The 23,169-nt window shown below is 45.2% G+C and overlaps 1 long non-coding RNA gene across 1 annotated transcript; it reads right to left on the bottom strand.

Annotated features, from left to right (window-relative positions):
* Positions 1–569: 569 nt before the first annotated feature.
* Positions 570–18,892, bottom strand: LOC119964188. The gene is made up of 3 exons (XR_005460276.1): positions 18,692–18,892; positions 8,618–8,795; positions 570–665 (listed from the first exon to the last, which is right to left on the bottom strand). It is a non-coding gene; the product is annotated as an uncharacterized LOC119964188 (long non-coding RNA).
* Between the last annotated feature and the right edge of the window lie 4,277 nt (positions 18,893–23,169).

Raw genomic sequence — 23,169 nt, 5'->3', positions numbered from 1 at the left:
TGTAAAAGGTTTATTTAATATTGTAAATGCTCAGTTGGGGATTTTGACTCGGCAGCTTTTGAAGTATAACATTCTGATTCTTTCAAGAAATGCTCAGACACCATCAATGATTCATATCTTCACAGGAGGGTTTTTAACAGCTTTCAAATATTTGATAAATTAGAGGTGATAAAATGATCAAATATTTGCAAATATAATTTTCCCATTTGTAATGGAAGCAAGTTGATATCTCTGCATTGTGGTTGAAAATAATAAGACCTGTTTTAGAATTAATAATTTTTGATGGAGTAAGTAATATTGCTGAGACACAAGATAGCTCATAATTTATAGCAGGTTACAATCCACTTATCGTGCCCGGTCGCACTCTCAGCTGACCAAACTCTCAGAGTTATAGATGATTTTAAGAGGAGGTGACATGGTATCACACCAAATTGGAACACAAAAACACAGTAGCTGAATGCATATTCATGTCTCTGATTGTGACACATATTGCTGTGTTGAAGGAACAAGTACAAATCAGGCACTTCTCATAGAGGAGAAAGAAAATGAGGAAGAGCCAACCGTGGTCTAATTTTGCTGTTCTCATATGAGCTACTCTCAGAGCGATATTGAAAGAGCTGTCTGAAGATCAGTGTCCAGCTTTTTGGCCAGGAATAGTGTACATCCTGCAAGAAATGCAAATGGACAAAGGACAAAAATAATTGAAGCCAAACCTAAACTGGAATTATGAAAATTTAAAACAAAGGTTGAAAAATGGACGAATCAACCAGTTTCTAAGAGATAAACAATTAACATTTTGGATGAGGTTCGTCATTGCAATTTGTCACGAGAATGTCACTTTAAGAAATGTTTGGCTGCTCATATTACTGCAGTGATGTCAGAGTGTGGGTGGAGCTGGGCTGTCTGTCAGCTTTTTACTTTTGTTTTAGGCTGTTTGCTGCAGGGTGTGTTTTAGTTTCGTTTTCAGTGTTGGAGCTGATACCAGACAGAGCAGGTGTACTGTTGATCTCTCTGCTATGAAAAGACTATCTCTTGATAATTTGGTGAATTCAGAATTATAAATGTTCTCAGTAGCGAATGTAAACCCAATGTGCTTCTGTTAAAAGGTGTTTCTTTTGTCTTCTGGATGTTGTTTGGGAAGTTATTAAGGATTACTTAGTGTTGTATTCTTTGGAGGTTGTATTTGAATTGATGGTTGCTAAGATGTTCGCTGTATGTTTTAAAAAGGTTAACTTGAGTTCATAGAATAAACATTGTTTTAATTTGAAAGTACTGTAAAGCTCTGTTTGCGCCATACCTGTAGAGTTGACCCTGTGCTCCCCATAACCACAATCTATTAAAAGTTGTGGGTCAGGTGAATTCCATGATACACTTTGGGGTTCTTTAAACCCTGGCTCATAACAAATTGAAGTATCAAAAAGCATCTTTGCAGATGTCTCCCTGCAAAGGGAAAATAGGAAAAGACAAGCATTTCCTACAGAAACCACCCTCGGGTGTAATTCCCATCATGTTTAAACGAGAGAAATGTCACTGACGTAATGTGGCTAGTAAGAGTTGAATAACTTGTCATTTTAGTTTCTTATACTGAACTTTTGCTTTGGAGGCCAGAGGGAAATTGTTTAGCTTGAACGAATTTGGTTTGAACTATATCAATACAAGCATTGAACTGTTTAAAATCTTTAATAGTCCCAATTTTCTATATGATGGACATCATAAGGTGTGCAAATACTCCTGCTTAAAGTAGTCTTAAGAATATGAATTCTAATCTGCTAACAAGTTAGGACAATTTTGGGTAGTTGGTAAAAATGAAGATCTGATAAGAGTTAATTACAAATACAAAATTTATTGAGAAACAACACCAAATCTGTAATTTATAGGCATAAAGCGTTATGTTCACAAAATGTGCGAGGGGCAGCACGGTGGCGCAGTCAGTAGCACTGCTGCCTCACGGCGCCGAGGTCCCAGGTTCGATCCTGGCCCTGGGTCACTGTCCATGTGGTGTTTGCACATTCTCCCCATGTTTGCATGGGTTTCACCATTATCACCCAAAGATGTGCAGGGTATATGGATTTGCCATGCTAAATTGTCCCTTAATTGGAAAAAATTAATTGGGTACTCTAAATTTTTTTTTTTAAATGTTCACAAAATGTAAATGCTTGGAAATCTTTCCTCAATTGGAGAGAAAAAAGGTGCAGAAAAGCAAAGTGTCACCTTTTACAGAAAAATTGAAGGGTGTAGCACGCTGCCTCAGTATGATACATCTGTGTACAATTGTACAGAATAATCTCAAACAAATTTTTTTAGGATTGTCTCCTTTAGATTCTAGAGAGGTATGAGGGAGTCCTAAAAAAGTATGTCATTGATTTTGTTGTTCTCAGAGAATACAGACCTATGATTTATTTGATCTGTCCAACGTCGCCTCATAATACCTCGCTTTTGTGAAACAGAATTTCTCAGCACTAACAGCTGGGACAGGCAGCCTGTGGATGTTGTACGCTCAGTCTAATATGAATTAATTTTTTTAATGTTGGTTTTCCTCCCAATTAAATATCTCCCAGAGCTCTACTTGTTATTTATCTGCTTTTGATTTCCTGGTAGAGGAATTAAAGTCAATGAGCCACATTTTAAAAACATTTGAGATTATATTTCTAAAAAAGTCTGATGAATAATTTTCAAACTGTGCTTTAAAGTTTTTCAGGAGATACAGATAACTTTAGAAAACCTTAAATGGTCACAACTTATATATTAAAGTGTCTTCCAATATGCTGTCCCTCATTACTCTGTCCAGAAATCCACTTGTTCCATTTGGTAGGTCCTTTGGGTATAATCATAGATATCTCCTAATAATGTGCAGAGGTCATTCAGTTTATAGCTCACATAATAAATGGCCAACTGGACTTTTCCTTCCCTGCAAATATGGTGAAGCAATTGGTTCTCCATGGAAAAAGTATACCAGGTGAATTATCAAAATGGTCTCATTATTTGCAGGGTAAAAATTGTTAAAATCAAAATGGGAAACTCACTCGCACTAAGCATCATAAAAATGGAAAAGTTCAATTTATCTAACAGCTATTGTTGGAAATTATCTTTTACATAATTTACAAGATGATCATGTTTTAAAATGCCTCCTTTATCTTAGAGGTAAAACAATATGGTCTGGAAAGTGGGCAGTGAGATCATACAAAATACCTCCACTTCAAGACAGGCCCATGTGATCCAGTTGCCATGGAGAAAGAGACTCAAACCAAAACCTATTGAAATATCAAGTGACAGTTTCCATAGCCTTTCATAATAACTCACAGGACAGCTGCTTTGTGAGTCCTAGAGAGAGGGGAGAGAGCCAACGCAGATACTGCCATGCGAAGCAACGCAGGTACTGTTGTGATGAGCAGAGAAGGACTGTTTGGTGTTAGAAACCAAGCAGTATGCTTGTGAGAGTTGGGTTTTAAGTTTGAAAGGAAGTGGAGAGAGCCATTGGGATTTTTGGAAATTTCAGGAACAGGGAGGCACCGAATTGGGCCTTGTTGATCAATATCAAATTTGGAAGACTCTGGCTCAGTGAATGACTTTTGAAGGACACTGGGGCTGGAATATTTAGAACCCCTGCCATCCAAAGAGTCAGTGGGATACACATCTTCACCATGAAATTGCAACCAGGTCAGGGCAGGCAGGATCGCAGAGGGGATCCCGTCCATACAATTTGACCTTCCCATAACAACACCTTAGTATCTGCTGGGCAGTGGTGGGAGGAGGCGGGGTGGGGGCGTTGGGGTGGGGAAATTTTGAACTAGTGCGGCAGGGAGAAATAAGATGGCTGCTGAGCCAGGAGCCACTTTGGACTTGTTCTTGAAATGCTACACATTAGAAATACATTATGCAGTGAAGGTGAATGTAAGGCATACTTTGAGTGCATTAGTTAGTTGATGCAAAAGAACCTTTTATTCAGCATGGTGCATTAGTCGCCGGTTAATTAATGCTTGATCGGGGCTGATTTTAGTTTTTTTGAATAGTAAAGCGCTTAATATGTGAATTATTGTCCTTTAGTTATTTTCATTAGTGATTTGGGAAATTCACCGCATTTTTAAAAAAAGTTATTGATCTCTACAGGGATCATAAGTAATACTGCGGAGAATAAATGTTCACAGACACTTTGCACAGTGGTCTCACTGCTCTATGTGGCTTTAATGTTCTAGTCAACAGACATCCGGTTGTAGCAATGCGGTGAGCGGTTGCATACAAGGCGGCTCCCGTTTAGCGGCGCGCTTGAAATGAAATGAAGTGATTGGGTTGGAAGGGGGGTAGATAAATTGCTGGTGACAAGGGTCTCTTTATATATGAGCCGATGTAGGGGTGGATGCGGTGTCCATTTTGGGTGGGTCTGGATTCAAGGTAGGTTGGGGCTCAGTTGGATGTGCTCAGAGTGCTGATGAGGGAAGTCAAGGACAGCATATAAGCAAAACAAAAAGTTTACAAAGTGGCTAGGATTAGTGGGAAGCCAGAGGATTGGGAAGCCTTTAAAAGTGAGCAGAGGACAATAAAAAAAAACAATAAGGGGGGAGAAGATGAAATATGAGTGCAAGCTAACTCGTAATATAAAAGAAGATAGGAAGAGTCTTTTTCAATATATAAAAGATAAGAGAGAGGCAAAAATAGACATTGGACCACTGGAAAATGACGCTGGAGAAGTAATAATAGGCAAACAAAGAAATGACAGAGGAATTGAGTAGTTACTTTGCATCAGTCTTCATGGTAGAAGACACAAATGCGATGTCAGAACTCCAGGAGAATCAGGGGGAAGAGGTGAATGTTATGGCTACGCTAAGGAGAAGGTTCTGGGGGAACTAAAAAGTCTGAAAATGGACCAAATGGACTACACCACAGGGTTCAAAAAGAGATAGTGGAAGAGATTGTGGAGGCATTGGTGGTGATCTTTCAGAAATCACTGGAGGCAGGGAGGGTCCCAGAGGACTAGAAAATGGCTAATGTAACACCATTGTTTAAGAAGGGAGAGAGGCAGAAGATGGGAAAGCCAGCTAGCCTGACTTCGGTCATTGGTAAGATTTTCGAGTCCATTATTAAAGATGAGATTGCGGATTACTTGGAAGTGCATGATAAAATAGGACTGAGTCAGCATGGCTTCTTCAAGGGGAGGTCATGTCTGAAAAATCTGTTAGAGTTCTTTGAGGAGGTAACAAGGAAGTTAGACAAAGGAGAACCAGTGGACGTAATTTATTTAGATTTCCAGAAGGCCTTTGACAAGGTGCCACATAGGAGACTGTTAACTTAGGTAAGAGCCCATGGTGTTAAGGGTAAGATCCTGGCATGGATAGAGGATTGGCTGACTTGCAGAAGGCAAAGAGTGGGGATAAAGGGGTATTTTTCTGGATGGCAGCCGGTGACTAGTGGTGCGCCTCAGGGGTCAGTGCTGAGACCACAGCTTTTCACAATATACATTAACGATTTGGAAGAAGAAACTGAAGGTACTGTTGCTAAATTTGCAGATGATACAAAAATATGTAAAGAGACAGACAGTATTGAGCAAGCAGAGGGGCTGCAGAATAATTTGGACAGGCTAGGAGAGTAGGCAAAGAAGTGGCAGATGGAATAGTGTGGAAAAGTGTGAGGTTATGCACTTTGGCAGGAGGAATGGAGGCATAGACTATTTTCTAAATGGGGAAATGCTTATGTAATCAGAAGCACAAAAGGATTTGGGAGTCCTTGTTCAAGATTCTCTTAAGGTTAACATGCAGGTTCAGTCAGCAGTTAGGAAGGCAAATGCAATGTTAGCATTCATGTCGAGAGGGCTAGAATACAAGAGCGGGGATGTATTTCTGAGGCTGTATATGCCTCTAGTCAGACCCTATTTGGAGCATTGTGAGCAGTTTTGGACCCCATATCTAAGGAATGATGTGCTAGCCTTGGAAAGGGTCCAGAGTAGGTTCACAAGAATGATCCCTGGAATGAAGAGCTTGTCGTGTGAGGAAAGGTTGAGGAGCTTGGGTCTGTACTCATTGGAGGTGAAAAGGATGAGGGAGGATCTCATTGAAACTTACAGGATTCTGCGAGGCCTGGATAAAGTGGACGTGGAGAGGATGTTTCCATTTGTAGGAAAAACTAGAACTAGAAAATACAATCTCAGACTAAAGGGACGATCCTTTAAAACAGAAATGAGGAAGGATTTCTTCAGCCAGAAGGTGGTGAATATGTGGAACTCTGCCGCAGAAAGCTGTGGAGGCCAAATCATTGAGTGGCTTTAAGACAGAGATAGTTAGAACATAGAAATATAGGTTCTTGATTAATAAGGGGATCAGGCAGAGTGACATGTGGCGCAGTGGTTAGCACTGGGACTGCGGAGCTGAGGACCCGGGTTCAAATCCCGGCCCTGGGTCACTGTCCATGTGGAGTTTGCACATTCTCCCCGTGTCTGTGTGGGTTTCAGCCCCATAACCCAAAGATGTGCAGGGTAGGTGGATTGGCCACTCTAAATTGCCCCTCAATTGGAAAAAAAGATAATTGGGTACTCTAAATTTATTTTAAAAATAAGGAGACCAGGGGTTATGGGACGAAGGCAGGTGAATTGGGATGAGAAAAATATCAGCCATGATTGAATGGCGGAGCAGACTTGATTCTGCTCCTATGTCTTATGAATGAAAATCGCTTTTTGTCATAAGTAGGCTTCTAATGAAGTTACTGTGAAAAGCCCCAGTCGCCACACTCCGGCACCTGTTCTGGGAGGCTGGTACGGGAATTGAACCGTACTGCTGGCCTGCCTTGGTCTGCTTTAACAGCCAGCTATTTGGCCCTGTGTTAAACCAGCTCCTTGGTCGAAGGGAGAGGGAGTTTTTCTTCTCTCACGTGCACCGGGTTTACTCCAGAATAGATTTTTTCATAGTGAGAAATGAGTTACTCCCAGGGATGGTGGGTCCTGGGTATTCGGTGATTGTCATTTCGGACCATGCTCCACACTATGTGAATATGAGATTGGAGACGGGCGGAGCCTAGCGCCTCCAATGGAGGTTGGACACATCACTCCTGGTAGTTATGGGGTTTTCTGAAAGGGTGACTTCGACTACAGGGAATTATGTAGATTACAACCAGAATGGTGAGGTCTCGCCTTCCGCATTCTGGGAAGCGTAGAAGGCGTTGTTCGGAGGGGAAATATTATCGTGCAAGGCCCACAAGGATAAGGATAGCAGGGATGAAAGGCAGGAGGTTGGTAGACGTAATCTTGGAGGTGAGTTGGCAGTGCTCCATGGCCCCTACAGCCCCTTGTTGGCAGAGAGAAAGAGGCTACAAATGATGTTCGAGCTTGAATCGATGGGGAATGCAGTGAATAAGCTTTGCTGTTTGCAAAGGGAATTTTATGAGTACAGTGATAAAGCCTGTCAATTATTGGCTCACCAATTGTGACAGCAGGCAGCAACAGTGGAAATAGCCCAGGTTAAAGAGAAGGGGGCGAGCTGGTTGCTGCCCCAGATAAGATTAATGAGCTTTTGAGGTTTTTGTCGAGGGCTGCACAAGTCTGAACCATCAGAGATGGCTCGGAGATGGAGCAATTTTTGGATGTCCCAGTGGCGGAAAGGGTGAAGAGGGGAGGGCTGGAGGCACCGTTGGGGTTGGAGGAAGTTATTGACTGTATTGGCTCCATACAAAAGAACAAAGAACAAAGAAAAGTACAGCACAGGAACTGGCCCTTCGGCACTCCAAGCCTGTGCCGACCATGCTGCCCGTGTAAACATAGAACATGCAGTGCAGAAGGAGGCCATTTGGCCCATCAAGTCTGCACCGATCCACTTCAGCGCTCACTTCCACCCTATCCCCATAACCCATTAAACCCTCCTAACCTTTTTGGACACCAAGGGCAATTTATCATGGCCAATCCACCTGACCTACACTGTGGGAGGAAACCGGAGCACCCTAAGGAAACCTGCGCAGGCACAGGGAGAATGTGCAGATTCCGCATGGACAGTGACCCAGCAGGGAATCAAACCTGGGACCCTGGTGCTGCCCACTAAACTAAATTTGTCTACACTTCTGAGGTCCATATCCCTCTATTCCCATCCTATTCATGTATTTGTCAAGATGCCCCCTAAACGTCATGATTTCCCTGCTTCCACCACCTCCTCCGGCAGCGAGTTCCACGCATCCGCTACCCTCTGTGTAAAAAAACTTGCTTCATACATCTCCGCTAAACCTTGTCCCTCGCACCTTAAACCTATGCCGCCTAGTAATTGACCCCTCTACCCTGGGAAAAAGTCTCTGACTATCCACTCTGTCTATGCCCCTCATAATTTTGTAGACTTCTATCAGGTCGCCCCTCAACCTCCTTCGTTCCAGTGAGAACAAACCAAGTTTATTCAACCTCTCCTCATAACTAATGCCCTCCATACCAGAATTGAACACTATACTCCAAGTGTGGCCTAACTAAAGTTCTATACAGCTGCAACATGACTTGCCAATTTTTATACTCAATGCCCCGGCCAACGAAAGCAAGCATGCCATATGCCTTCGTGACTACCTTCTCCACCTGTGTTGCCCCTTTCAGTGACCTGTACACCTAGATCTCTCTGACTTTCAATACTCTTGAGGGTTCTACCATTTACTGTATATTTCCTACCTGTATTAGACCTTCCAAAATGCAACTGGGGAAAGCACCAGGGCCAGATGTTTTTCCAGCCAGGTTTTACAAACAGTTCATGGCATTGTTGGCACCGCATTTACTGGGAATGTTCATCGACTCTCTGTTGAGAAGGTTGTTGCCTGCCACACTGTTGCAATCCTCAATTTCTCTAATCCTGAAAAAAGACAAGATCCCCTTGAGTGTGGGTCTTATGGGCCTATTTCACTACTAAACCCTGATGTGAAAATACTAGCTAAGGTTCTGGTGAAACGTTTGGAGGGGTGCCTATCAGAAGCGATCTCTGAGGACCAGACGGGATTTGTCAGGGACCGACAGTCGTCGTCCAGTCAGGAGGCTTTTGAATGTGGTCATGTCACCCTCTTGTTCAGCAGGCAACAGTAAGCCATTTCCATGGATACAGAGAAGGCCATTGACCATGTGGAGTGGAGCTACCTCTTCGAGGTCTTGGGGAGATTTGGGCTTGCTCCTACTTTTTTTTTCCTGGGTGAAACTGCTATATAATGCCGCCATGGCTAGTGTTTGGACCAATGCTGTGAGCTCAGGATATTTCCAACACAGGGGCACAGGACAGGGATGCCCGCTGTCTCCACTATTGTTCGCGCACCAACATGGAAGAAGAAGCCAGCGCCATTAATGCTGTGACACACGTCATGAAGAAATGTCATCTCAGTGCGGGTGGCCGTTTTAAACGACCAACAGGAGCCGCCGCCACCTTGTGCCAAAAGTGTGGCACTCGACATGTCCCACACTATGACCGGCCTTTGGAAAAGGTTGTTCCAGGTGCGGCCCTGTTGGGCACTTTGCGGAACAATGTTTTGCGTGTTCCACCATGGATCATGCACAAGCGGTGCATGCAGCAGATGAGATAAACATAGAACAACAGTTTTTCATCGATCTCATCGCAGCGAGAAACTGGAAAACCCTCAGAAACAAAGATGAAAACAAAATCGTAACAAAGAACGTTACGGCCATACTCAAGTTGAAGGTAATGTTAAATGATGTTTTCATTCATTTTAACTTTGACCCCAAAGCGACAGCCAACCTCGTGAGTCGATATGCTTTGGAAGAGCTAAATGTACAGCGGGACTTTGCTGATCGGCCATGGCTGATGATAGACTTCAGAACAAGAACTCTGGAGACGTTTGATGATTGCGAACTAGTGCTCTCAGTGGCAGGTATGAAGCACACAACACTCTTTCACATTGTAAACATGGATGTGGATTCAGTGCTTGGGATAAAATCGTGTGAATCTTTGAATCTAGTTGAGCGCCTAAATATCCTCGAAGATAGCTGGTCACCTGAGCACAGTGAATCACTCCAAGGCATTACAGTGTACATGGTGTACGAGGATTTAGAAGAAATCCTAGTGGAGGACAACTAACCAGCCATAGAGATGGAACTGCCGGTAAACATTCCGCAATTCTGGTTGGCAGTCTTGAAGAACGTGCAATAGGCTCAATGGCATGATATGAGATCATGATGAACCAGTATTGAAGCATCTGCAAGATGTGAGTGTTAAATGGTCAGAAAATGGAATGCCATGAAGCTACACTCTGGAGTTTATATTCGGGCTTGATGAGTATTTCACGAATGAGGTGATCACTAAAGTGTATGAGTTGGACTCACGGCTGCTGAAATCAATCTTTGCTGAACCGCAAATCATCGGCTGCACAAGCTGCACAATCAATGAGAGGGAGGCCAAAAGTGTAACAATCAGAACCATACAAACAAAACCAAAGTGCCGGGGTCAGAGCACTCCAAGAACAGCAACAAGAACCATATAAAATGAATCGTTCTTCAATTTCTTCAGTCCCACCGAAGTTCCCCAGGGTGGAATCTTAAGCCAAGCTTCTTGGCCAAACAAATGGCTGATTTTGAACTTCGCGCTCTATTTTGAAAACAAATAATTCTGTATGCAAAGTTATATTTTTCAGGTGAAAAGACTGACAATGATGCTGAATCCGAGGCCGATTACTATGAACATCTGCTTGAGGTTATCAACGATGTGCAGAAAGTGATGACATGGAAGGTGAGATGGATGGCGAACACTGTGAGCTGCCTGTACATCTCTTCTCCAGTAGTACAGATGAGGCTCCAGTGGCATGGCTCCGGTGGTCTGCAAACAATGATGAGGTGGTCACAAGGAGACACATCCGGCCATCTTCAGAAGAAGATCGAGAGGGTAATAAGACATACAGGTGAATGGTCAGTGCTAGGTGCAAGTTTCAGAGGAGTAGCTAGTAGACTCCATGATAACGTGCTCTGCATCAGATTGCTATCTTACCACACAAGACTCAATAAAAGATTCTGGTTTGGACAAGTCGAAGTGTTTGGTGGATTTCTTTGTGAAGTACAAAGGACCAAACACAACACGAATATTGGAAAATGTATAGAAAATGGCAATTGCCAGCAGACTGCTCCCTCTGCCTGATATACTGAAGTTCATGTTGGAGAAGTGTAGGCCGGGCAAAGGCACTGTATGTCCCCATCCACAAAACACAGCAGCAATGTCACCTTAAAGAAGCATAAAAATGTATGAATTATAAGTAGCGTGAGCTTTGCTCTTGGCTAATATGATGTTTCCAAAAACCTTACCCATTAGAATTTGAAGCAGAATAAATTTAAAGATTGTGATTTAGTTAGATTTTTAATTCAGTTAAAATACCATTAAGTCTTCAAAGTGCTATGCAAGCCTTTAGCCTCTAGCCAACAGAATTCAAAATGTCAAGCATGGTTCTAGATTATGTCCTGACATCTGTTCATCAGTCTCAGGTTATATCATCACCAGTCAGTTTTCCCTGTCAAAGGGGAAGGCAGCCTATGGTCATCTAGCACTATGGCGACTTTATTTACTTAACTTAACTCTTAGTAAAGTAGTAATTATTTAATGCCGCACAGTACCATCCTGGGTAAATGTTCCACATATTACCTTGTCCATGCTTATTTAAAAATAATAGTAATAGTAATATCATGCTAAAAAGTTGAGCATTTTGCCACTTTTTGGTGCCCATATGAATAGATTTAAGAAACTTCGGCTCCTGGCATGATGCTGCATGCAGGTTCCATAACGCATATCAGAAAATTCAGTGCAGCAATCAGCAAGTTTCAAAGAATTTATCATCCAGTGCATTTTAATGGTTACCTACACTTCAATTCCCAATAAACAATTCCAGCACAAAGTTTTGTATCACAAAACAGAAATACATGACACCTCTTTCGTGTCATGATCAAATAGTCCCAGCTCGGAACTGATGAAGGCAGCATTCCTCCAAACTGATCAAATCTGAAGAAACCAGATTTCACAGACTGGGCTACTTGGTTGCGAGGAATTTCCAAGTGTGCCAGATATTTATTGGTCTTTCTTCAGTTTCATGTATATTATAACTTATTCACTTCACACCTTCCTTTTTTATTATACAAAGATGATAATAGAATCTAAGCCAGTTGATAAAGCCAAAGGCAAGGCACGTATATTTTCTTTATTGTGAGAAGTTATTGATTTACTTAGTCTCACAGCTCCCTTTCCATTCAACCCAGTGTCTCATCTATCCCCCAGTTATACTCTTTTATAAAACAAAAATCGATAAATTAAATCAAAATGATAGGGGATGACAGTCCCTGATGGGGAACTGCAACAAAATCAAAATGTCAAAGGAAATTTAACTAATCAAACATAAAATGTCACTCCTGGGGGTGATGATGCCCCCCATCCCCAGCAGTATCCCCTATTGATCCATGCTCAAAGTTAATTAATACCCATCATCTGTTTCTCTTAACATGAGCAATGTAATTGTCATGATATTTGCAAACCTTAACAATGTAACTGACAAGACTTTAAGAGATGACATTATTTTCTTTTGAATAGCTGACAATGGTCCTTGTGAAATTTGAAATGAGGTTCGTAGGAGATGGTTAATAATTGCAGAGAATCCAATACAATTCAAGTGGTGACAATGGCAATGGTCGGAGTCACTGCATCAGTCATACCTTAAAACAGGAGAGGAAAGAGGGATAGAAAATGAGCTTAATTCTTTTACACGCTGACACCCCTTTATCCGGAGAGAGTAATGATACTGAGGTACTTGGCTGTTAATTTCCAGTGACTATAAAAAGTATCTTGTGCTGAAAATTTTTAATTTTTCTTCTTGTTAAAAGTCTTATTACATTCCGTTCTTTCCACCCCTCACCTTCTCAGTTCCCTCATGTGTCTTCTAACCGAATCACTTCTGGCAGTGTCACTCTAAACCAGCCATCTGGAGATATGCAAAGTTGGCTGGAATTCATCAGAAAATGCAATGGTGAGGCAAAAGGTGGTGGGGGATAGGTATGGAAGCCCTGCCAAACTATAAGAAAACTAAAAAGCATCACAAGATGTTAGACCACCTGAATTACCTTCCACTTTACACGTTAGTTGCACAATTTTAAGATTGGAGAAACAATTGCAAACCAAATTCAAATACACTGAGGTTGAAAGGGTTAATGGTTTACAAAATAGACAGAAAAATAATGAGCACAATCTATTAAGTGCCCACGTCCTTGACAATCCCATATTCAATTCTTAGACCATTAAGAAATCAATACCGTGATATTAAGTGATAAATATTTAATGAAATTCAAGGTAAAGTATATATAAGTGCAGTAATGTAATTTCAGAGTTTGAATGGCCCACCTCAATTTCAATAATGTCCAATAAAGCATTAATCTGAGCAAGACATCTTCCCAATTCGTTGGAGTGCCCATGCAAGTTTCAGATTTTATTGCTGATCTATGCTGATCTCAGCAGCACAGCAGTTAGGGATGGGCAATAAATGTTGCTTGAGCTAATGATTCCATGTCCCGTGAAAGAATAAATAAAAAAAATAAGTCAGGAACAGTGTAATTGACTTGAGTATTTGAATACCAGGGGAAGAAAAAGTTAACTGGGGTTTCCATTCCCCACTGGAAAAATATTTTTCACCACAAGTCGTTTGGGTCTGGAATTCACTGCCTGGAAGGGTGGTGGAGGCAGGTTCAATCGAGGCCTTCAAGAGGGCGTTGGATGATTACTTGAATAGAAACAATGTGGAGAGGCATGGGGAAAAGTCAGGGAAATAGCATGAAGCCATGAGGTTCGTTTGAAGAGCTATGCAGACACAATAGGCCTCCCTCTGTGCCGAACAAGACAAGAATAAAAGGGAAAAAAAATTACGAGAGGATCTGCAGATAAAAATACAGGCCTTAAAGGGCAGGGTTTCCTGGACCCCCTCGTGATATATTTTCAGGTGGCAGGATCTTCTGGTCCTGCCGATGGCGACAGGGTTGGGCACGCCCCATACCCTCTACCACGGGGGAATGCGCGCATACCTTCGCCATTGTCTGAACTGGACGATCCCGTCTGTGGGAAGGCCCAGGCAATTTATGTCTGGCACCCACCCCTCTAAACAGGTTACCCATTATAAATATTTTCTTCTTGCGAGGTGGGGAGGAAATTATTTAAACCCTAACTGCCCGACAGCTCATCCAGCTGAGACTATTGGATTTTCTTTCTGAAGAAATTAAACGTTTACATTTTTACAAACCTTACGACCAAGCAAAGTCACGCTGTAAAGTTACCGGCTGTTGATTGAGCAAATACAACAGTGAAATATTATTGCTGCGGATTTGCCTCTGCCGGTAGCTCAGTGAGTAAATATATCACACATTGTGATAACCAGTCAGACAGGTCGTGGAGTTATCTAGTCTGTTTTGACCTCAGATGGGCAGCAGTGAGGGTAGCATGATTGACTCAGGCTAGAGGGACAGAAAAATCTATGAGCCTGCTGCTTCTGATCATTATCCAATGATTCCTGCTGAAAGATGTGTGTGTGCAGGAGCGAGGCAATGGCAGGCTCATGTCTGAGCTTCCATATCCCTAATTTTGAGCAGTCTTCCAATGATTATTGCCAGGATTTATGCGTGGAGGTGGCTAATTTGGGTCTGACACCCAAGAGATATTCTGACTGGTCTGGGCCCCTGCTGCCAAAAGAATATTGGGACATAATAACAAATCTCTCTCATAATGTTCGGAATAAAGAAAATAAATGCTGTTTGGTTTTGAACCATACAGTCTTGTTGTTGAAATGCCATCAAACACATGATATTATGTACCATTTGCTATGATTTCACTCTCTTGGCTTTTTTAAGATCTTTCAATTTTTTTGGTATTCCACAATGAGTCAGAGGATACAGACCAATAAATATTGAAGTTAAATTTAGTGCCAGAAGCAATAGTCAAATGCAGTTCCATAAAAAGGAGTTTTTTCTACAAAATGTATTCACTTATGAGTAAAACACCTGGATTTTCAGGTGGGCACAGTATTGCCTTAACTTTGATACCATTAGTTGAATTCCAGACTGAAGAATAACTTGTGCTTTTATATGTACATTATACGATGATTGTGGTGCTTCACCTTGGAAAGTTTGAAACATTTATGAGTCAATGTAGAACACACATTAGGCTAGCTTTGAAGACATTGGCACAAAATGTTGATGCCTAGGCTCCAGCTGGAAAAGGCACGTCTCCAGCATTAACTACACTACTTATAGGTTTGCCCTTTGAGGAAGTGGAAATCATGTCCTTTTGCTGCCACTCCAAGAGAGCCCTGCAGCTCTTGAAAGAGGGTGATCACTGGGGCATCATAACATCAGAGTATCTTTATTCACTAATATTGCCAAAGAGTGGCGTTGCGAGAGAGGGGGGGGGGGGTGGAGCTCATGGAGCATGTGAGACACAGAAAGGAGGTCTTCTTTCCTTCAAGTGAACAACAGGTGCTTCGGCCCTTCTGGCCCTCGTCACCGCCATCATGGCAAGTCCCAAGGGTGGAGCGAGGCTGACAGAGGGAGCTTCTAATGTTCCTGGCAAGCTGCCCCATTCACTCAATGTCACCATCGAGCACTGACCATCCCATGTAACTCCTGGCGAGCATCTTCATTTTGGAAATACCCAGGTGTCCGCAATGCAAATTTTGCAAGATCATGCTCTAAACTGGCTGCGACATGACCATATTTGCTCCCCACAGGTGGATGCCCTCCTTCACACTGAGATCCTTACTGTTGGCGGATATGCCCACAGTGCCTCTGGTGGTTTTCCTTGCAGCCCATCTTGTAGGATGATGTGGAACAATTTTGACCATGTAGGATCCCTTTGGGTCCACGTGTGGATTTGTGCGGCTGTCATGGGTAAGGTGTACATAAAATTCAATGTCAATACGACTTTGTCCGCTACTGGCAGGGACAGGGGGCTCAGAGGCAATGGGAATTGGCTGAGTGCATCGCGTGTGCGATCTGTGTACCTGGACAATGTTCTAAGGTGTAATTATACAACGCCAAACAGCAGTGCCGATTGTTGAATTCTGTCCAAAGCTATTGGTGGTATAATTTTGTCTTCTGTAAAAGGCCAAGTCAGGGCTTCTGGTCCGTGATCACCGTGAAATGTCCCCCATGAACGTACTGGTGGAACCTGCGTCAGCCAGGGTTCTGGATGCAGAAACTATCGCCAACACTGACCCAATGCCATATTGAGAAGCGTCACATGTGAGCACAGTGTCTTTGATGAACTGTAGTGCATTAACAATTTGGATGATAACAATTGCCACTTCACTCTGGTCAATGCTTCCACCTGCCGTGCTTTCCAAACCCATTCTGATTATTCTTTAATAGCACGTGTAGGGGCGGTAGCATGGTAGCCATCACAGCTTCCGAAGTCAGATCTGCCTTCCTGAAAGTGAACCCTCGGAAGGCGACGGGCCCGGATGGGATCCCTGGTCGTGCACTCGGAGCCTGCGCTGACCAGCTGGCAGAGGTGTTCGCGGACATCTTTAACCTATCCCTACTCCACTCCGAGGTCCCCACCTGCTTCAAGAAGACCACCATCATACCGGTGCCAAAGAAGAACCAGGCATCGTGCCTCAATGACTACCGTCCGGTGGCCCTGACTTCAGTCGTAATGAAGTGCTTCGAGAGGTTGACCATGAAGCGCATCACCTCCATACTCCCAGAATGCCTTGATCCACTGCAATTCGCATATCGTCGCAACCAGTCCACAGCAGATGCCATTTCCCTGGCCCTACATTCATCCCGAGAGCATCTCGACAACAAGGACTGCTACATCAAACTCCTATTTATTGATTACAGCTCCGCCTTCAACACCATAATCCCAGTCAAGCTCATATCAAAGCTCCAAAACTTAGGACTTGGCTCCCCACTCTGCAACTGGATCCTCGATTTTCTGACCAACAGACCACAATCAGTAAGAATGAACAACAACACCTCCTCCACAATAGTCCTCATCACCGGTTCCCCGTAAGGCTGCGTACTTAGCCCCCTACTCTACTCCCTGTACACACACAACTGCGTGGAAAAATTTGGTTCCAACTCCGTCTACAAGTTTGCTGACGATACGACCATAGTGGGCTGGATCTCGAATAACAACGAGTTAGAATACAGTAGAGAGATAGAGAACCTAGTGGAGTGGTGCAGCGATAACAAACTCCCTCAATGCCAGGATAAACTAAAGAGCTGGTCACTGACTTCAGGAAGCAAAGTACTGTACACACCCCTGTCAGCATCAATGGGGCCGAGGTGGAGATGGTTAGCAATTTCAAATTCCTAGGGGTGCACATCTCCAAAGATCTGTCCTGGTCCACCTACGCCACGCTACTTCCAAGAAAGCACAACAGTGCCTATACTTCCTCAGGAAACTAAGGAAATTTGGCATGTCCACATTACCGTTACTAACTTTTACAGATGCACCATAGACAGCATCCTATCTGGCTGCATCACAGCCTGGTATGGCAACTGCTCGGCCCAGGACCGCAAGATACTTCAGAGAGTCGTGAACACCGCCCAGTCCATCACACGAACCTGCCTCCCATCCATTGACTCCATCTACACCTCCCGCTGCCTGTGGAAAGCGGGCAGCATAATCAAAGACCTCTCCCACCCGGCTTACTCACTCTTCCAACTTCTTCCATACAGAGGTCTGAGAGCACGCACGAAGAGACTCAAAAACAGCTTCTTCCCCACTGTCACTAGACTCCTAAATGACCCTCTTATGGACTGACCTCATTATCACTACACCCTGTATGCTTCATCCGATGCCGGTGCTTATGTAGTTACATTGTATATCTTGTGTTGCCCTATTATGTATTTTCTTTTATTCCCTTTTATTCCCATGTGCTTAATGATCTGTTGAGCTGCTCGCAGTACTTTTCACTGTACCTCGGTACACGTGACAATAAACAAATCCAATCCAACCCAATCCAAGGCTCGGGACGAACTTCCCATAATAATTGACGAGGCCTAAAAATATCCCCAGCTCTGTCGCATTCTCAGGTGTTGGGCTCCCTTGTTATCCCGGACATTTTCCTTGTACACCACACTGTAGGTGTTGATGATACACTTTCATGATGCTGCGTCTAACTCCAACTGGAGGTACGCAGGACTGATGTCAAGCTTCGTGAATGAGTGACCCCAGCCAACTTTATGCACAGATCCTCTATTTATGGCATGGGGTACCGCTCCGAGCGGGAGGCCCTGTGTAGTGTCATCTTACAATCACCACACAGGTGGGTGGACTTGTGTGGCTTCAGCACTGGGACCACCAATGCTGCCCACTCTGTGAACTGGACCGGGTGTATGATGCCAATGCCCTCTAGCCAGCTCGGTGTATCATCCACTTTCATAATCAAGGCATATGGGACCAGTTGGGCCCTGAAATATTTGGACTGGGCCTCCGGGTCCACATAAATTTTGTTTTGGCCCCCTTTATTTTCCCAGGCAGTCCTGGAAAAGCTCCAGATACTTCCAGGTCCCAAGCCTCCAGAGGACACCCAAGAAAGCCACCACGGGTAACAGGGCATGGCAGGCAGCAGACTGCCTCCACCTCTGCTGTAAATCCTGGGCAGACACCAAGATGTAGCTACAGGGTTAGAAAGGTGAAGAAAATTTAGTTACACAGGTATTGTTAGCACTAGTAATTAGCGAGCATATATGTAAGAATTAAACCCTCTTTGTAAAAAAATTAAACCTCACTCTTTGCACGCTGTCAGTGCCTCCCTAATCATATTATATCTCGCCTTAAAGTGCATCTTCAACATCCCAATAGTGTACTTGATCATAGAATATGTGGTCGTGGGAACTTCATTAGAATGGGTCTCTCCTACACTGATGTCTCCACACATAGGTCATCAGCCATGCCCTCAGGGGGTAATCTTTGTCCCTGAGGAGCCACCACTGTAGTTGCTGCTCTCCTTCAAATACCTTGGATATCTGTGAGCAGCCAGGATGTAGTTGTCATGGACACTTTGTGAGGTCACATACTAGCTACACATTCAGGGAGTGGAAGTCCTAATGAAAGGGACTTTAGAGAGACACATACGTGTAGTCAATGGCTCAAGAAACCCAAGGCTCTCTAGTCCTGGTTAGCCTGCTCCCAGTCGAGTTGATGAAAATGTGAGCATTCGTGAATACTGCATCCGTGACCTTTCTGATGCACTCATGTGAAGAGGCCTGCGAGATGCCACAAAGCTCAACAGCGGAGCCCTGAAAGGAGCCACTTGGACAGGGCGGCTGTCACCTTCAGGGTGATAGGCAGTGGGTGCCTGCCTAGTCCATGTGGTGCCAGCTCCTGGAGCAGTTGGCACAGGTAAGTGACGGTGTCCCCTGCCATATGGAGTTCCCTCTGACATTGGCTCTCACTCAACTCCAAGAAAGTTAGGTGATTGGTCCACAGAAGGTGGATCTGAGTGGTGCTCTCGGTGGTCCCCTCTTCCTCCTCACAGTTCTGCTGCAGCCTCGGGAGAGCCCTAAGTTAGCGCATCCATCATCTTTGTTGCCTTACGGTGAGAGGGATCACAGCCAGTTCTACTGACTCCATCTCTGTCTCACTATAATCGCTGCTCGGGAAGAAAGCAAAAGGGTGCACATTGTGTTGTTGACTTCTTGCTCCAACCCATTGCCCAGACAACCTCAGGAGCACCCTTCCCATGGTCCCTATCTGATGTGTTGGCCTTGGACTTGAGTCCACTCCAGTGTAATCTCCCCAATCTGGCACAGAAGCGGGGAGACATGCTGGATGAGGAGGAGCGGCAGGAGGAGGACGGATATGTGGCATCATCTGAGGAAGAGGAGGAGGTGCTCCTAGAGGGGCGGGAGGATGAGCTGAAGGCTTTTAGTAGGATGGAGGACAGGTAGAGCGAAGGTTCCATAATGCGAGGAGGACAAGGGAGGCCTGCATCGCCTCCAAATTTTCCGAGGACGAGGCTGTGACCGTCAGCTCAACCTCCCTCACCAAATCTCTCCCTCCCCCCCCCAATCCCCCTTCCCATTTCCCTCTCTCACCCCAGTTTCCCCTCCCTGACCCTCTTCCTTGCCACGTCCAATTACACCACCCGCTCCTGACCACCATGCTCCCCCCCTCCAATGGTCATGTAACATCACTCCAGGGTGATGGGCCTGTGTCTTCACTGTCAGCGGGCCACCGTACAAGGCAGGAGAGTGATGATAACCTGCTGTGAGGAAAGCTCTGGTTCTCCTCAGGTTCTGCAAAGGTCTAACTCCTGTCTTTCTGCTGACAGTCGCTCACATCCACCCTCTGAACGGGGTCTGCATTGGAGACTTAGGATCTTGCACCACTGTGCCTGGAGGGCTGAGGGGGGAAACAGGAAACAAGGGTGTAGCCAGGCCTGCTGTGAATATTAACATGACAGAGGCTTCACACGTATGTGGTGTGATGTTTTAACAGTGAACATTTGACTGTGACAGATTTCTATTCCCCCCAGCTACAGATAGTGACCTCACCAGTGTCCACTCTTCTTAATCTTTCATAGTCTATTGCTACATCTAGTTGTGTCCCCAGGATGCACATCAGAGGTGGAGGCAGCCTGCTGTTTTCCACACCCTGTGCCCTTTGATGCCCCTGGTGGTTGTCCTCTGGAGGGCCTGTAGCTGGAGGGCACCATCTGACTTACTGGTGTCACTGGCATCGCCATGCCACCCTGTTCAGCCCGCTGCCCTTGAGATGCACCAGTGTCAGAAGGGAGGATTGAAAAGAAATGGAGACCGTCATCATCTCCTTGGTGGCAGACCCCAGGTTGGCCTCCAAAGCTTCCTCCTCCCTGACGGTGCCAGAAGGGCCCTGGGGTACTCAATGGGACGGTGCAGCAGCTGGTGTGAGCTCCAGAGGCTTCTGAGACCTTTGCCGCTGTCAGTTCTGGAGGCTCCCCATTGTCTGGACCATAGTGTCGACCCCTCAGCCATGCTCTCCAGTGCCTCGGTAATGTCCACCTACACCTGGGTGTCCACCCTCACCAGATGGAGATCCTGCGAGAAAATGCACATGTGGTCAGTGAGAGGGAAGGTTCATTTTGTCTGACATGAAAAACTTACTTGAGTCTGGTCATCTTAAGTGACGGGGCAGTGGATCCTCTCTGGTATAGGCCAACCTCGCTGTTGGTGACTGCTCTCTCCTCAGTCAAGCCCACCTTTTCCAGGTCGCATTTCTCAAAGGGGGTGAGGACTCGAATCTCTGCATCTCCGCCCACCATCTTGGTCCTTTCCTGTTTATTATGAGCTATCTTCTCCTGCGGAGACAAAGAGAGGGCATTGTGAGCCGCACACTTCTTGGGTCAGAGGGTCTATAGTAGGTGGCATGTGCGGGCACCACACCTGGGCTGGTGAGTGCTAGAGGTTTCTGAGGAACATGGCTGTGGGGAGGGTGCAAGGTGTCAGCCGGTGATTTATGAGGGAGGTGCAGGGTTGGGAATTTGAAGGGTGGCAGGTGGAACTGATGCCAGGAGAGAGTTGGTAACTTGCCCTTGCAGCTGTTTGGAGGTCTTTGGACTTCTTTCTACATTGTACAGCAGTCTTCCTGGTCATGCTGCCCGTGCTGACAGCCACTACCACACCTCTCAGGCAGCATTGATGATGCCCCTAAGGTTCAGGCACACTGTTCAGGCTTCAAAGTTGCTGGACATGCAACGCACTAACCTTCCGCTGAGACATGGCACGTGTGCCCTCGAAGAGGCACTTGAGAGTTGAGGAGTATGAAGTGCTCTCAAATCTAACAAGGCTAATTCTTCATTTTAAATAGTCTTCAACTGTGAAGCTAGAGGCTGCTCACAGTCAAAGGGAGTAAAATTGAACTTCAGGCTAGAAACAGCAGCAGGGCTCTGTCCTGGAAGTGTCTGGTAGGAGAGACAGGCTCTAGCTGCGTGTGCCCTGTCAGGGGTCACAATATTTAAAGATGGGCTGATGGCCTCACAGACTCAAAACCCCTCACCCCTTGGCTCAGGCGCGACCCCTGACCTAGAACTCTTCAGCCCCCTGACTAAGTCCAGTGCTCCCTGCCTGGCTCGAATGTCAATTTTAGCCTTTCTCTTGGCGCACCCCATCTGTGCCGGGTGCAACATGCGGTCGCTGAATTCTGTTCCTTGTCTGTTGGGCACGCTAACAAGCCCATGGCCCAGGCTTTCCAGGCCAGTGTCAAGGTGCATCCAAAGGTCAGAGGGCCTTCAAGCAGATTTTCAACCATAGTGTGAGTGAGCTTCAAAAGTGGTTTCACTTCCCTCTCCTCGCTGAGTCCTTCCCCCCCCCCCGGAAGGGGTCAAAACAATTCCCTCTTTTATGAAATAGGCCACTGCCCGGTACCCACCTCCTGCCCACCTCCCCAACCCTGTTTATGATTTGTGCTATTATGCCACCATCGTACCCCCCCCCCTCACTCCCTTGCCGTTCAGCCATAGTTCCCTGGTGCCTGACTGTCTCTCTACCAATCCCTACCCCTTGTCAGCCACAGTGCCACTGAGTCTGACCTCCATGTCCTCGCACAGTACACCTCCCTTCCCTCTGGACACGTGACCCCCCCCCCCCAAACAATCTGTGGCTCCCACTCCTCCCCCGAGCCCACAAACCTCACCGGACCCACTATCCCCTCTGGATCTGCAATCTCCAGGATCCACAATCTCTCACCCCATGACCAACCCACCCCATATCAGGATCCTGGCTCTACTAAATGCGCCTGCAAATTTCTCTTGCTGAAGCTGGGATTTTGTGCCTAGTTTTCTATTGGCAGAAATGGCAAAATATGATGGGAGTGAAAAAATTGAATTTCTGGCCCCCTGCCATCAACTTGGCATAGTTCCCACTTGGAGAGGTCAGGAAGCTCATTTGAATTCATTATAATATCATAAATGGGCAGTCGTTCTGTAACCTCCCCTCATGCTCAATAAACAGCCAACGATGTTGTGATGTTAAAAGCAGATTTTATTACAGCGTGTTAAAAATGGGAACCTGGTGACATAACCCCCGAAGGGGACTTCAGGGCCTCCAAGGGGAGAGAGGACACCTGGCACGGTGGGGAGCCAGTTACCAGGATCCTGATGTTGCCAAGGAGGAGCAAACTCTTAAAAAGACAATCAAGATAGTTATGCAATCAAAACCCCATGAGCAACCCGGGGCCATTTTAACGGGAGAAAATAAACCGTGGTGCAGAGGCCAACCCACAGTTCAGC

Source organism: Scyliorhinus canicula, chromosome 4 (genome assembly GCF_902713615.1).
Source record: "Scyliorhinus canicula chromosome 4, sScyCan1.1, whole genome shotgun sequence".
NCBI classification, from domain to species: domain Eukaryota; kingdom Metazoa; phylum Chordata; class Chondrichthyes; order Carcharhiniformes; family Scyliorhinidae; genus Scyliorhinus; species Scyliorhinus canicula.
Note: the sequence above shows the minus strand (reverse complement) of the source record. Positions and strands in the feature narration are given on the sequence as shown.